Raw genomic sequence first — 13,320 nt, 5'->3', positions numbered from 1 at the left:
TACAACCTTGCTAGAGCACTAGGGTACGATTACCATCTGGTACTCAACCCCTTTGACCCCCAATTGCCCAGGACAATAGTTCACATCGACTCCCATACGCACAATAACATCAGTGCCATGGCTGGGAGGCGAACAAGCCGTAAGGGTGGCAAAGGTGGCCGAGCCCCAAGTGGTGGCCGTGGTGGATACGGTAGGGGACATGGCCGTGACTTGCAGGGTGCCCCTAGCCCCCCATGTGTGAAGGAGCAGTCAGGGACACCCATGCCCCCCCGCCCCCTCGTTGAGGTTAATGTGGCTGACACCATCCATGCTCAGCCCTTGTTGGACCAGCCCACTGTGGAACCAGACCTGGCACAGGGTGACTCCATGGCTGACTTCCAGGTCAGCAGGTCTAGGCCACGTGCGCCGGTGAACGTTGGTGTCATCAGGCACGTGGATCAGGGGCAGCTAGGTCATCTGCTGCCCCGCGTAGGCAGGCTGGGGAGGCTGCAGGGGCATCTGCGGCTCCATCCACCCCACCTCTCACACACCCAGCCAGGACAGTGTCGGTCCAAGTCCATCATGCTGACATTCCCCCTGACACCATCACACTTGAGCTAATGCCTGCACCAACTCCCATGCTGCGTGTGCAATCCCACACTCCTAGTACTGAGTCCACCGGGGCTCCTGCCCCTAGTGTCCAGAGCAGCGTAGGACACTCAGGATCCCCACCACCTTCCAAGCGGAAGAGGAAGAGTGCTCGTCCAGTAGAGGCTGATGCCCCAGACACGGCTACACAGTCCGGCCCGTCAAGGAAGCCCAGCTTCAATGAGGCCGAACTGAATGCACTTGTAGAGTATGTGTCAGCACATGACCGCGAAATGGTGATTGTTGCAGGATCCAAGACCACACCTGCACAACGTCAGGCACACTGGCAGACCATTGCGGACATCATAAGTGCCCTTGGAATTGTGAGGCGCACAGCTTCTGATTGCTACAAGCGCTGGAATGACCTGAAGCGCAGGGCAAAGAATAAGCTGGCCTCAAGTCATGCCGCAACTCTAGTGACTGGAGGTGGGTCTCCAGCAGACGACATAGAACTCACTCCACATGAGCAGGTTGCTGGGATCTACGTCACGGAGGAACAGATCCAAGGGGTGGGAGAACTGGCAGATTACGAGGCATTGTCCGGTGAGTGCACATGCATGTGTGTGTCAACCATGTGCATGGTGTGTGTGGGAGGGCTTCTGTTTGGGTGCCAGGGGAGGGTGTGTGTGCCTGAGTGGTTTGGGTCACCCATGTGCCTCTTCCTATACATTCTGCGCACCAGCATTTGGGTATAGCAGCATCCATTCTGCCAACATTAGACATCCAGCCCAACACCACGCCAGTTGCCCTTGGAGTGTCATCTTGCCACAACATTGTTGCTTATTTACCTCTGTTTATTCAGGCAGATTGTTTGCATACCACCACTTTTACTCGGGATTTCTCAGTCCTATTGTCACAGGTCTGACATGGCTATGGTACAGTGGACTGGCTTTGTTTCCTGGACATGATTTGTTTAGACATGTCCCTGTGCTATAGGACCATTTTGGACTGGCAGCTCCAGGTTAAACATTTGAACCATTTCAATGAAAAAATCAATTTCATTAGCCAACTGGACTGAATGAACAATTGGTGACCTCCTCTCTCTCTTCACTTCATGGCTAGGGTACATGCCATCTGTGTGATGGCATGTGTATTTGACCTGCCAATCACTGGCCAATGTGTGATGCCACTGCTAGGCAGCATGCATCAAATGGGTTCATTTTCCATCTTGGTGTCATCAATGTGTGCCATCTGCCTACCCTTCACAAGCAGTGACGATGCATGCATGGGAGGGTTTTAGTCATGTGGGACATGTGTCAATCAAGTACTGTTTCTGTAGCCTCTCAGCCCTAATTGTGTGCCATAGTGCTAATGCCTGTTTCCATTTGTTTTCTTTTATGTCTTTGCAGGGGATGATGCACTTGATACTGCTGGGGTTGTGGAGATGGTGCAGACCCAGGAGGGGTCTGAAGGCCGACCGACCACCAGTGAGGGACGTGGTGTGGTGGTGGGTGAGAACCCACAACTGCTGCAGGTCGTGCTCTCAAGGGGTGTCTCTGGCTGCACCTCCCCCGAGCTGTATTCAGGTGTCGATTCGGATGATGAGACCTATGTGCCGTCGCAGGTGAGTGTTCCTGGGAGGGATTGTGTTCTGTCCGACCCACCTGCACCAGGGTTAGGACCCTCAATGGGGATGTCAGTGTTGGCAGGTATGCCTTTGGTGGTTACGGATGCAGGGTCACACTCCGCGACATCTGATCCTGTTCCTGGGCCAGCAGATCAGAGGGGGAATGCAGTCCTGCAGCCTCAGGCAGTGCCGGCACAGCAAGGCGCAGTTCGCCTTACCCCAGACAGGTGTGGTGCCAGCCGACGTGGTGGCCGTCAGCCACCTGGCAATACCACATGGGAGCAATCCATATACGGTATGGCAACCCAACAGGCAGCATCATCAGAGATGATGGCTGAGGCCATGGATAGGGTGGCCACTTCCATTGTCCCCCCCGAAAGGCTGATGGAGCGACTACAGCAGGCAACAGACTCCATCTGCCAGTCACACAGGGAGGACATGTTGGCGTCCGAAAGGGACAGGTGGGCGGCACTGGCGACTCTGCAGGAAGCCATTTCCATAGAATCCCAGGGCCACAGGGAAGCCCTGAGGGTGGAACTCCTTCACCTCAGGACGACTCTTGTTGAGCTTGAGGCTTCAACAAACAGAAGGACAGAACAGCAGCTGGAGCGTCTCACACGTATGCTCTCAGCTGAGTTGCAGGCAACTAGGGCGGAGGTCCGGGAATCCCGTGAGTTGTTGCATGGGGACCTCCGCACAATTATCCTCCAGAACGAGACCTACCACACCCGCATGCTTGCAGCCATGGAGGAACAGACTAGGGCTTTGCGTGGGCTGCCTCCCATAGTGCCACCACCTCCTGATGCAGCTGCAGAGGGTGAGGAGAGCGACAGCAGTGATTCTCCCACAATAGGGTAGCCGTGTAGGCCATGAGCCCATGGAGGTGTTTTTTTTTCCGCAAGATCCACACAGGTGGGTTTTGGTGTGCACCCTGTCCTCGGACCTCCTGGGTGGCCTCCCCCACCCCCCCGGGCCCATTAATGGTAATTTATTTATTTATTTATTTATTTTGGGGGACAGTGTGTTGCCTTGTGTGGCTCCCGTGGCCATATGCTGCATTGTGGCTGGGCACATGCAGGCTTGTCATGCATTTGGTTCAGATGCTTGGGTTTTTGTGACACACACCCCTCCTGCTTCCCGTTTCCATCGACTTGCAAAGGGTGTGCCCAAGTGAAATTGACGTACATGGTGACATTGGACTCCCATTCGATGTGTGGGCAGTCTGTAGTCAATACTGTGTATACATTCATAGTGCATATTGTTGTTGTATTGTACACTGCATGGTGTATCGATATGTGCCTCTGCATCCATCTCATCCTCCTAATTTGCAGGTCCATTTCTCATGTCTTCACAAGGCAGTCCACCTTGAAACTGGAGTCCCTGTTGTAAGCAGTGCACCTACACTCTTGCGTGGCGCTAACACTGTATACTTGGAAGTGTTTGAAGTGCTGGCATTATCAGGTAGTGAGGCTAGCACATTTTTAAGTCTGTAATGTCCTGTTTAAGGTAGGTTGGAGGTTGTGTAGGTGATTGGTATTCTTGGTAAGTATTTGGTAATGTGTGTTGTAGGTCCGGCATTACTGTGAGCATTTCATGTGTGGCCATGTTTCCATAAGGCACACTGTAGCTGGTGACACTTAGGGCATGTTGTGGGGATTAATTTGTTTGCTCTCACATTGCATGACATGCCATGGTGTTTTGTGTGGCCGTGCCGGGGAGTTGTTGGGTGACATGGCACTGTTTTCATGTAGTATTTTGGAAGTGGGTATTCATTTCTGCAGCATGGAAGTGTGTCTTTTGATGACACTGCATTGGTGGCTTTTGTGTAGGTAGGGATGCACACATTGTGACACTTCCACATGAACAATCTCAGGCTGCTATGGTTCTGACAGTTGACTGTCCCTTTGTTGGACATAATTGTCAGGTCGAGTCATCATTGCTTATCAGATGGTATGTGCCAGGGCTGTGTGCACTCCACAGGGGTGTGATTTCTATGTGAAGTAATTAGCCACCAGCTGCGTACGGGCTGCCTCACCCCGCCCTCTTCCCTCCCATGCGTAGCGGGCGTGCATGTGGTTGGGGATGTGGGGGCCCCACCATGTCCACAGCCAGGCCCCGGCGTGTTGCAACATTGTGCAGGACACATGCTGCCACTATGATCCTGCACACTACTGGGGGCGCATATAACAGCTGCCCGCCAGAACGGTCAAGGGAGCGAAAGCGTGACTTGAGCACTCCGAATGTGCGCTCCACTATGCCCCGGGTTGCAATATGGGCTGTGTTGTATCTTACCTCTAGAGGCGTGATGGGGTTCCGAATTGGCGTCATGATGTGGGTGCTCAGAGGGTAGGCACTGTCCCCTGGTGAGGAGGTGATGGGTATCATTAGTGGGGTAGTGACATAACTCTGAATCTGACATGCATGCATGTGCAGTGGCATTCATACTCACCAAGCAGCCATGTAGCTCCATGCCGCCCAGCTTCTAGGTCCCGGCTTAGGGTAGACATTCGGTAAATGAAGCTGTCGTGGGTGGACCCTGGATAGTTGGCATATACTGAGGTGATGATTCCCTTGGCATACTACCTGCACGTTGATGGAATGCCAGTGCTTGCGGTTCCTATAGATGTGCTCAGATGCCCTGGGGGGACTTAGTGCCACATGGGTGCAGTCAATGGCACCTAGCACTTTGGGGAATTGTGCCACACTGTAGAAATCGAGGGCGGCAGCCTGCCTTTCTGCAGGTGTCCTGGGCAGGTATATGTGCCTACGGACTGATGGGCGTGCAGTGATGATGTTCAAGACCTGGTGTAGGCAGCGTGACTGCGTGGCCTGTGACACCCCACCCACTAAGGCACTTGTCTGCTGAAATGATCCTGTGGCCAGGAAGTGCAGTACATTGAGGACCTTCTCCAGGGGGCTGAGTGCTTGGGAGCACAGGGTGGGTGATGTGAGGTCATCCTCCCACTCACTGACCAGGTCCATTATTATATGTGGTGGGAACCTGTACCTCCCATACACATGGTCATCAGGCATCCCAAAAAGGCTGGTTCTGGGAGTGAAAATTCGGGCCCTCACTATCCTCCTCCTCCTCCTTTGGTAACCCACGGCCACTGCTGCTAGGAACGGTATATTCATCCTGGCGTCTGAGCTTGTTTGTTGTTTGCACGCACTTTTATGCTGCGCGGGTCGACGTATGCCAGCAGGCGTACGTGTTTCAGGATTGGACCATTTCTTTTTCGGAGCGTCGTAGGCGAACGTGTGAATCTTCCCGCCCACCCCAGGAATACAAGTAGCACGCTCTCCCAGGCCCATTCGCGAGTAAATATTCCCGCCCACCCCTGTAATACACGTACCCCACTCTCACAGGCCCAGTCGCGTGTGGAAGTTCACGCGCACCCCAAAATACACGTACCCAGGGCAATCGCGTGTGGAACTTCCCGCAAACCCAGAGGGACACGTACCCAGGCCAATCGCGTGTGGAAATTCACGCGCACCCCGGAGTACACGTACCAGGCCAATCGCGTGTGGAACTTCCCGCGCACCCCGAAACACACGTTCCCAGGCAAATCGCACTGCTGGGGGGTGAGGGTGATAGGGGACATGAGTGGGTGCCTGGTGGAGTCTGCCCCTGGTGGCTGGGGGGTGTGGGTGTTGGGAGACATGAGTGGGGGCCTGGTGGAGGCTGCGCCTGGTGGCTGGGAGGTGGGGGTGGTGGGAGACATGAGTGGGGGCCTGGTGGAGGCTGCCCCTGGTGGCTGGGAGCTGGGGGTGGTGGGAGACATGAGTGGGGGCCTGGTGGAGGCTGCCCCTGCACTGCTGGGGGGTGGGGGTGATGGGAGACATGAGTGGGGGCCTGGTGGAGGCTGCCCCTGCACTGCTGGGGGGTGGGGGTGATAGGGGACCTGAGTGGGGGCCTGGTGGAGGCTGCCCCTGCACTGCTGGGGGGTGGGGGTGATGGGAGACATGAGTGGGAGCCTGGTGGAGGCTGCCCCTGCACTGCTCGGGGGTGGGGGTGGTAGTAGACATGAGTGGGGGCCTAGTGGAGGCTGCCCCTGGTGGCTGGGGGGTGGGGGTGGTGGGAGACATGAGTGGGGGCCTGGTGGAGGCTGCCCCTGCACTGCTGGGGGTGGGGGTGGTGGGAGACGTGAGTGGGGGCCTGGTGGAGGCTGCCCCTACACTGCTGGGGGGTGGGGGTGGTGGGAGACATGAGTGGGGGCCTGGTAGAGGCTGCCCCTGTACTGCTAGGGGGTGGGGGTGATGGGAGACATGAGTGGGGGCCTGGTGGAGGCTGCCCCTGGTGGCTGGGGGTGGGGGTGGTGGGAGACATGAGTGGGGGCCTGGTGGAAGCTGCCCCTGGTGGCTGGGGGGTGGGGGTGGTGGGAGACATGAGTGGGGACCTGGTGGAGGCTGCCCCTACACTGCTGGGCGGTGGGGGTGGTGGGAGACATGAGTGGGGGCCTGGTGGAGGCTGCCCCTGCACTGCTGGGGGGTGGGGGTGATGGGAGACATGAGTGGGGGCCTGGTGGAGGCTGCCCCTGCACTGCTCGGGGGTGGGGGCGGTAGTAGACATGAGTGGGGGCCTAGTGGAGGCTGCCCCTGGTGGCTGGGGGGTGGGGGTGGTGGGAGACATGAGTGGGGGCCTGGTGGAGGCTGCCCCTACACTGCTGGGGGGTGGGGGTGGTGGGAGACGTGAGTGGGGGCCTGGTGGAGGCTGCCCCTGGTGGCTGGGGTGTGGGGGTGGTGGGAGACATGAGTGGGGGCCTGGTGGAGGCTGCCCCTGGTGGCTGGGGGTGGGGGTGGTGGGAGACATGAGTGGGGGCCTGGTGGAGGATGCCCCTGCAATGCTGGGGGGTTGGGGTGGTGGGAGACATGAGTGGGGGCCTGGTGGAGGCTGCCCCTGCACTGCTGGGGGGTGGGGGTGATAGGGGACATGATTGGGGGCCTGGTGGAGGATGCCCCTGCTGGGGGGTGGGGGTGATAGGGGACATGAGTGGGGGCCTGGTGGAGGCTGCCCCTGCACTGCTGGGGGGTGGGGGTGATAGGGGACATGAGTGGGGGCCTGGTGGAGGCTGCCCCTACACTGCTGGGGGGTGGGGGTGGTGGGAGACATGAGTGGGGGCCTGGTGGAGGCTGCCCCTGGTGGCTGGGGGGTGGGGTGGTGGGAGACATGAGTGGGGGCCTGGTGGAGGCTGCCCCTGGTGGCTGGGGGATGGGGGTGGGGGGAGACATGAGTGGGGGCCTGGTGGAGGCTGCCCCTGGTGGCTGGGGGGTGGGGGTGGTGGGAGACATGAGTGGGGGCCTGGTGGAGGCTGCCCCTGCACTGCTGGGGGGTGGGGGTAATAGGGGACATGAGTGGGGGCCTGGTGGAGGATGCCCCTGCACTGCTGGGGGGTGGGGGTGATGGGAGACATGAGTGGGGGCCTGGTGGAGGCTGCCCCTGCACTGCTAGGGGGTGGGGTGATAGGGAACATGAGTGGGGGCCTGGTGGAGGCTGCCCCTGCACTGCTGGGGGGTGGGGGTGATGGGAGACATGAGTGGGGGCCTGGTGGAGGCTGCCCCTAGTGGCTGGGGGGTGGGGGTGGTGGGAGACATGAGTGGGGGCCTGGTGGAAGCTGCCCCTGGTGGCTGGGGGGTGGGGTGGTGGGAGACATGAGTGGGGACCTGGTGGAGGCTGCCCCTACACTGCTGGGGGGTGGGGGTGGTGGGAGACATGAGTGGGGGCCTGGTGGAGGCTGCCCCTGCACTGCTGGGGGGTGGGGGTGATGGGAGACAGGAGTGGGGGCCTGGTGGAGGCTGCCCCTGCACTGCTCGGGGGTGGGGGTGGTAGTAGACATGAGTAGGGGCCTAGTGGAGGCTGCCCCTGGTGGCTGGGGGGTGGGGGTGGGGGGAGACATGAGTGGGGGCCTGGTGGAGGCTGCCCCTGCACTGCTGGGGCGTGGGGGTGATGTGAGACATGAGTGGGGGCCTGGTGGAGGCTGCCCCTGCACTGCTGGGGGGGTGGGGTTGATAGGGGACATGATTGGGGGCCTGGTGGAGGATGCCCCTGCACTGCTGGGGGGTGGGGGTGATAGGGGACATGAGTGGGGGCCTGGTGGAGGATGCCCCTGCACTGCTGGGGGGTGGGGGTGATGGGAGACATGAGTGGGGGCCTGGTGGAGGCTGTGCCTGCACTGCTGGGGGGTGGGGGTGATAGGGGACATGAGTGGGGGCCTGGTGGAGGCTGCCCCTACACTGCTGGGGGGTGGGGGTGGGGGTGGTGGGAGACATGAGTGGGGGCCTGGTGGAGGCTGCCCCTGGTGGCTGGGGGGTGGGGGTGGGGGAGACATGAGTGGGGGCCTGGTGGAGGCTTCCCCTGGTGGCTGGGGGGTGGGGGTGGTGGGAGACATGAGTGGGGGCCTGGTGGAGGCTGCCCCTGCACTGCTGGGGGGTGGGGGTAATAGGGGACATGAGTGGGGGCCTGGTGGAGGATGCCCCTGCACTGCTGGGGGGTGGGGGTGATGGGAGACATGAGTGGGGGCCTGGTGGAGGCTGCCCCTGCACTGCTGGGGGGTGGTGGTGATGGGAGACATGAGTGGGGGCCTGGTGGAGGCTGCCCCTGCTGGCTCGGGGGTGGGGGTGGTGGGAGACATGAGTGTGGGCCTGGTGGAGGCTGCCCCTGCACTGCTGGGGGGTGGGGGTGATAGAGGACATGAGTGGGTGCCTGGTGGTGGCTGCCCCTGCACTGCTGGGGGGTGGGGGTGATGGGAGACATGAGTGGGGGCCTGGTGGAGGCTGCCCCTGGTGGCTGGGGGTGGGGGTGGTGGGAGACATGAGTGGGGGCCTGGTGGAAGCTGCCCCTGGTGGCTGGGGGGTGGGGGTGGTGGGAGACATGAGTGGGGACCTGGTGGAGGCTGCCCCTACACTGCTGGGCGGTGGGGGTGGTGGGAGACATGAGTGGGGGCCTGGTGGAGGCTGCCCCTGCACTGCTGGGAGGTGGGGGTGATGGGAGACATGAGTGGGGGCCTGGTGGAGGCTGCCCCTGCACTGCTGGGGGGGTGGGGGTGGTGGGAGACATGAGTGGGGGCCTGGTGGAGGCTGCCCCTACACTGCTGGGGGGTGGGGGTGGTGGGAGACGTGAGTGGGGGCCTGGTGGAGGCTGCCCCTGGTGGCTGGGGTGTGGGGGTGGTGGGAGACATGAGTGGGGGCCTGGTGGAGGCTGCCCCTGGTGGCTGGGGGGTGGGGGTGGTGGGAGACATGAGTGGGGGCCTGGTGGAGGATGCCCCTGCAATGCTGGGGGGTTGGGGTGGTGGGAGACATGAGTGGGGGCCTGGTGGAGGCTGCCCCTGCACTGCTGGGGGGTGGGGGTGATAGGGGACATGATTGGGGGCCTGGTGGAGGATGCCCCTGCTGGGGGGTGGGGGTGATAGGGGACATGAGTGGGGGCCTGGTGGAGGATGCCCCTGCACTGCTGGGGGGTGGGGGTGATGGGAGACATGAGTGGGGGCCTGGTGGAGGCTGCCCCTGCACTGCTGGGGGGTGGGGGTGATAGGGGACATGAGTGGGGGCCTGGTGGAGGCTGCCCCTACACTGCTGGGGGGGTGGGGGTGGTGGGAGACATGAGTGGGGGCCTGGTGGAGGCTGCCCCTGGTGGCTGGGGGGTGGGGTGGTGGGAGATATGAGTGGGGGCCTGGTGGAGGCTGCCCCTGGTGGCTGGGGGGTGGGGGGAGACATGAGTGGGGGCCTGGTGGAGGCTGCCCCTGGTGGCTGGGGGGTGGGGGTGGTGGGAGACATGAGTGGGGGCCTGGTGGAGGCTGCCCCTGCACTGCTGGGGGGTGGGGGTAATAGGGGACATGAGTGGGGGCCTGGTGGAGGATGCCCCTGCACTGCTGGGGGGTGGGGGTGAAGGGAGACATGAGTGGGGGCCTGGTGGAGGCTGCCCCTGCACTGCTAGGGGGTGGGGTGATAGGGGACATGAGTGGGGGCCTGGTGGAGGCTGCCCCTGCACTGCTGGGGGGTGGGGGTGATGGGAGACATGAGTGGGGGCCTGGTGGAGGCTGCCCCTAGTGGCTGGGGGGTGGGGGTGGTGGGAGACATGAGTGGGGGCCTGGTGGAAGCTGCCCCTGGTGGCTGGGGGGTGGGGTGGTGGGAGACATGAGTGGGGACCTGGTGGAGGCTGCCCCTACACTGCTGGGGGGTGGGGGTGGTGGGAGACATGAGTGGGGGCCTGGTGGAGGCTGCCCCTGCACTGCTGGGGGGGTGGGGGTGATGGGAGACAGGAGTGGGGGCCTGGTGGAGGCTGCCCCTGCACTGCTCGGGGGTGGTAGTAGACATGAGTGGGGGCCTGGTGGAGGCTGCCCCTGGTGGCTGGGGGTGATAGGGGACATGAGTGGGGGCCTGGTGGAGGATGCCCCTGCACTGCTGGGGGGTGGGGGTGATGGGAGACATGAGTGGGGGCCTGGTGGAGGCTGCCCCTGCACTGCTGGGGGGTGGGGGTGATAGGGGACATGAGTGGGGGCCTGGTGGAGGCTGCCCCTACACTGCTGGGGGGTGGGGGTGGGGGAGACATGAGTGGGGGCCTGGTGGAGGCTTCCCCTGGTGGATGGGGGGTGGGGGTGGTGGGAGACATGAGTTGGGGCCTGGTGGAGGCTGCCCCTGCACTGCTGGGGGGTGGGGGTAATAGGGGACATGAGTGGGGGCCTGGTGGAGGATGCCCCTGCACTGCTGGGGGGTGGGGGTGATGGGAGACATGAGTAGGGGCCTGGTGGAGGCTGCCCCTGCACTGCTGGGGGGTGGGGGTGATAGAGGACATGAGTGGGGGCCTGGTGGAGGCTGCCCCTGCACTGCTGGAGGGTGGTGGTGATGGGAGACATGAGTGGGGGCCTGGTGGAGGCTGCCCCTGCTGGCTCGGGGGTGGGGGTGGTGGGAGACATGAGTGTGGGCCTGGTGGAGGCTGCCCCTGCACTGCTGGGGGTTGGGGGTGATAGAGGACATGAGTGGGGGCCTGGTGGTGGCTGCCCCTGCACTGCTGGGGGGTGGGGGTGATGGGAGACATGAGTGGGGGCCTGGTGGAGGCTGCCCCTGGTGGCTGGGGGGTGGGGGTGGTGGGAGACATGAGTGGGGGCCTGGTGGAAGCTGCCCCTGGTGGCTGGGGGGTGGGGGTGGTGGGAGACATGAGTGGGGACCTGGTGGAGGCTGCCCCTACACTGCTGGGGGGTGGGGGTGGTGGGAGACATGAGTGGGGGCCTGGTGGAGGCTGCCCCTGGTGGCTAGGGGTGGGGGTGGTGGGAGACATGAGTGGGGGCCTGGTGGAGGCTGCCCCTGGTGGCTGGGGGGTGGGGGTGGTGGGAGACATGAATGGGGGCCTGGTGGAGGCTGCCCCTGCACTGCTGGGGGGTGGGGGTGATGGGAGACATGAGTGGGGGCCTGGTGGAGGCTGCCCCTGCACTGCTAGGGGGTGGGGGTGATAGGGGACATGAGTGGGGGCCTGGTGGAGGATGCCCCTGCACTACTGGGGGTGGGGTGATAGGGGACATGAGTGGGGGCCTGGTGGAGGCTGCCCCTGCACTGCTGAGGGGTGGGGGTGATGGGAGACATGAGTGGGGGCCTGGTGGAGGCTGCCCCTGGTGGCTGGGGGTGGTGGGAGACATGAGTGGGGGTCTGGTGGAGGCTGCCCCTGGTGGCTGGGGAGTGGGGGTGGTGGGATACATGAGTGGGGGCCTGGTGGAGGCTGCCCCTGGTGGCTGGGGGGTGGGGGTGGTGGGAGACATGAGTGGGGGCCTGGTGGAGGCTGCCCCTACACTGCTGGAGGGTGGGGGTGATGGGGGACATGAGTGGGGGCCTGGTGGAGGCTGCCCCTGCACTGCTGGGGGGTGGGGGTATTAGGGGACTTGAGTGGGGGCCTGGTGGAGGCTGCCCCTGGTGGCTGGGGGGTGGGGGTGGTGGGAGACATGAGTGGGGGCCTGGTGGAGGCTGCCCCTCACTGCTGGGGGGTGGGGGTGATAGGGGACTTGAGTGGGGGCCTGGCGGAGGCTGCCCCTGGTGGCTGGGGGGTGGGGGTGGTGGGAGACATGAGTAGGGGCCTAGTGGAGATGGGAGACATGAGTGGGGGTCTGGTGGAGGCTGCCCCTGCACTGCTGGGGGGTGGGGGTGGTAGTAGACATGAGTGGGGGCCTGGTGGAGGCTGACCATGGGGGCTGGGGGTGGTGGGAGACATGAGTGGGGGCCTGGTGGAGGCTGTCCCTACACTGCTGGGGAGTGGGGGTGGTGGGAGACATGAGTGGGGGCCTGGTGGAGGCTGCCCCTGGTGGCTGGGGGGTGGGGGTGGTGGGAGACATGAGTGGGGGCCTGGTGGAGGCTGCCCCTAGTGGCGGGGGGGTGGGGGTGGTGGAGACATGAGTGGGGCCTGGTGGAGGCTGCCCCTGCACTGCTGGGGGGTGGGGGTGGTGGGAGACATGAGTGGGGGCCTGGTGGAGGCTGCCCCTGCACTGCTGGGGGGTGGGGGTGATAGGGGACATGAGTGGGGGCCTGGTGGAGGATGCCCCTGCACTGCTGGGGGGTGGGGGTTATAGGGGACATGAGCGGGGGCCTGGTGGAGGCTGCCCCTGCACTGCTGGTGGGTGGGGGTGATAGGGGACATGAGTGGGGGCCTGGTGGAGGATGCCCCTGCACTGCTGGGGGGTGGGGGTTATAGGGGACATGAGCGGGGGCCTGGTGGAGGATGCCCCTGCACTGCTGGGGGGTGGGGGTGATGGGAGACATGAGTGGGGGCCTGGTGGAGGCTGCCCCTGCACTGCTGGGGGGTGGGGGTGATAGGGGACATGAGTGGGGGCCTAGTGGAGGCTGCCCCTGCACTGCTGGGGGGTGGGGGTGATGGGAGACATGAGTGGGGGCCTGGTGGAGGTTGCCCCTGGTGGCTGGGGGTGCGGGTGGTGGGAGACATGAGTGGGGGCCTGGTGGAGGCTGCCCCTGCACTGCTGGGGGGTGGGGGTGATAGGGGACTTGAGTGGGGGCCTGGTGGAGGCTGCCCCTGGTGGCTGGGGGGTGGGGGTGGTGGGAGACATGAGTGGGGGCCTGGTGGAGGCTGCCCCTGCACTGCTGGGGGGTGGGGGTGATAGGGGACTTGAGTGGGGGCCTGGTGGAGGCTGCCC

General features: G+C 63.1%; 1 protein-coding gene across 1 annotated transcript in view; it reads right to left on the bottom strand.

Annotated features, from left to right (window-relative positions):
* The window catches only part of LOC138472144 (uncharacterized), a 502,005-nt gene that overhangs the window by 188,242 nt on the left and 300,443 nt on the right, over nt 1–13,320 (bottom strand). The gene's annotated exons all lie outside the window — the stretch shown is intronic.

This window comes from Ambystoma mexicanum, chromosome 8, assembly GCF_040938575.1.
Source record: "Ambystoma mexicanum isolate Mex_15411 chromosome 8, UKY_AmexF1_1, whole genome shotgun sequence".
NCBI classification, from domain to species: domain Eukaryota; kingdom Metazoa; phylum Chordata; class Amphibia; order Caudata; family Ambystomatidae; genus Ambystoma; species Ambystoma mexicanum.
Note: the sequence above shows the minus strand (reverse complement) of the source record. Positions and strands in the feature narration are given on the sequence as shown.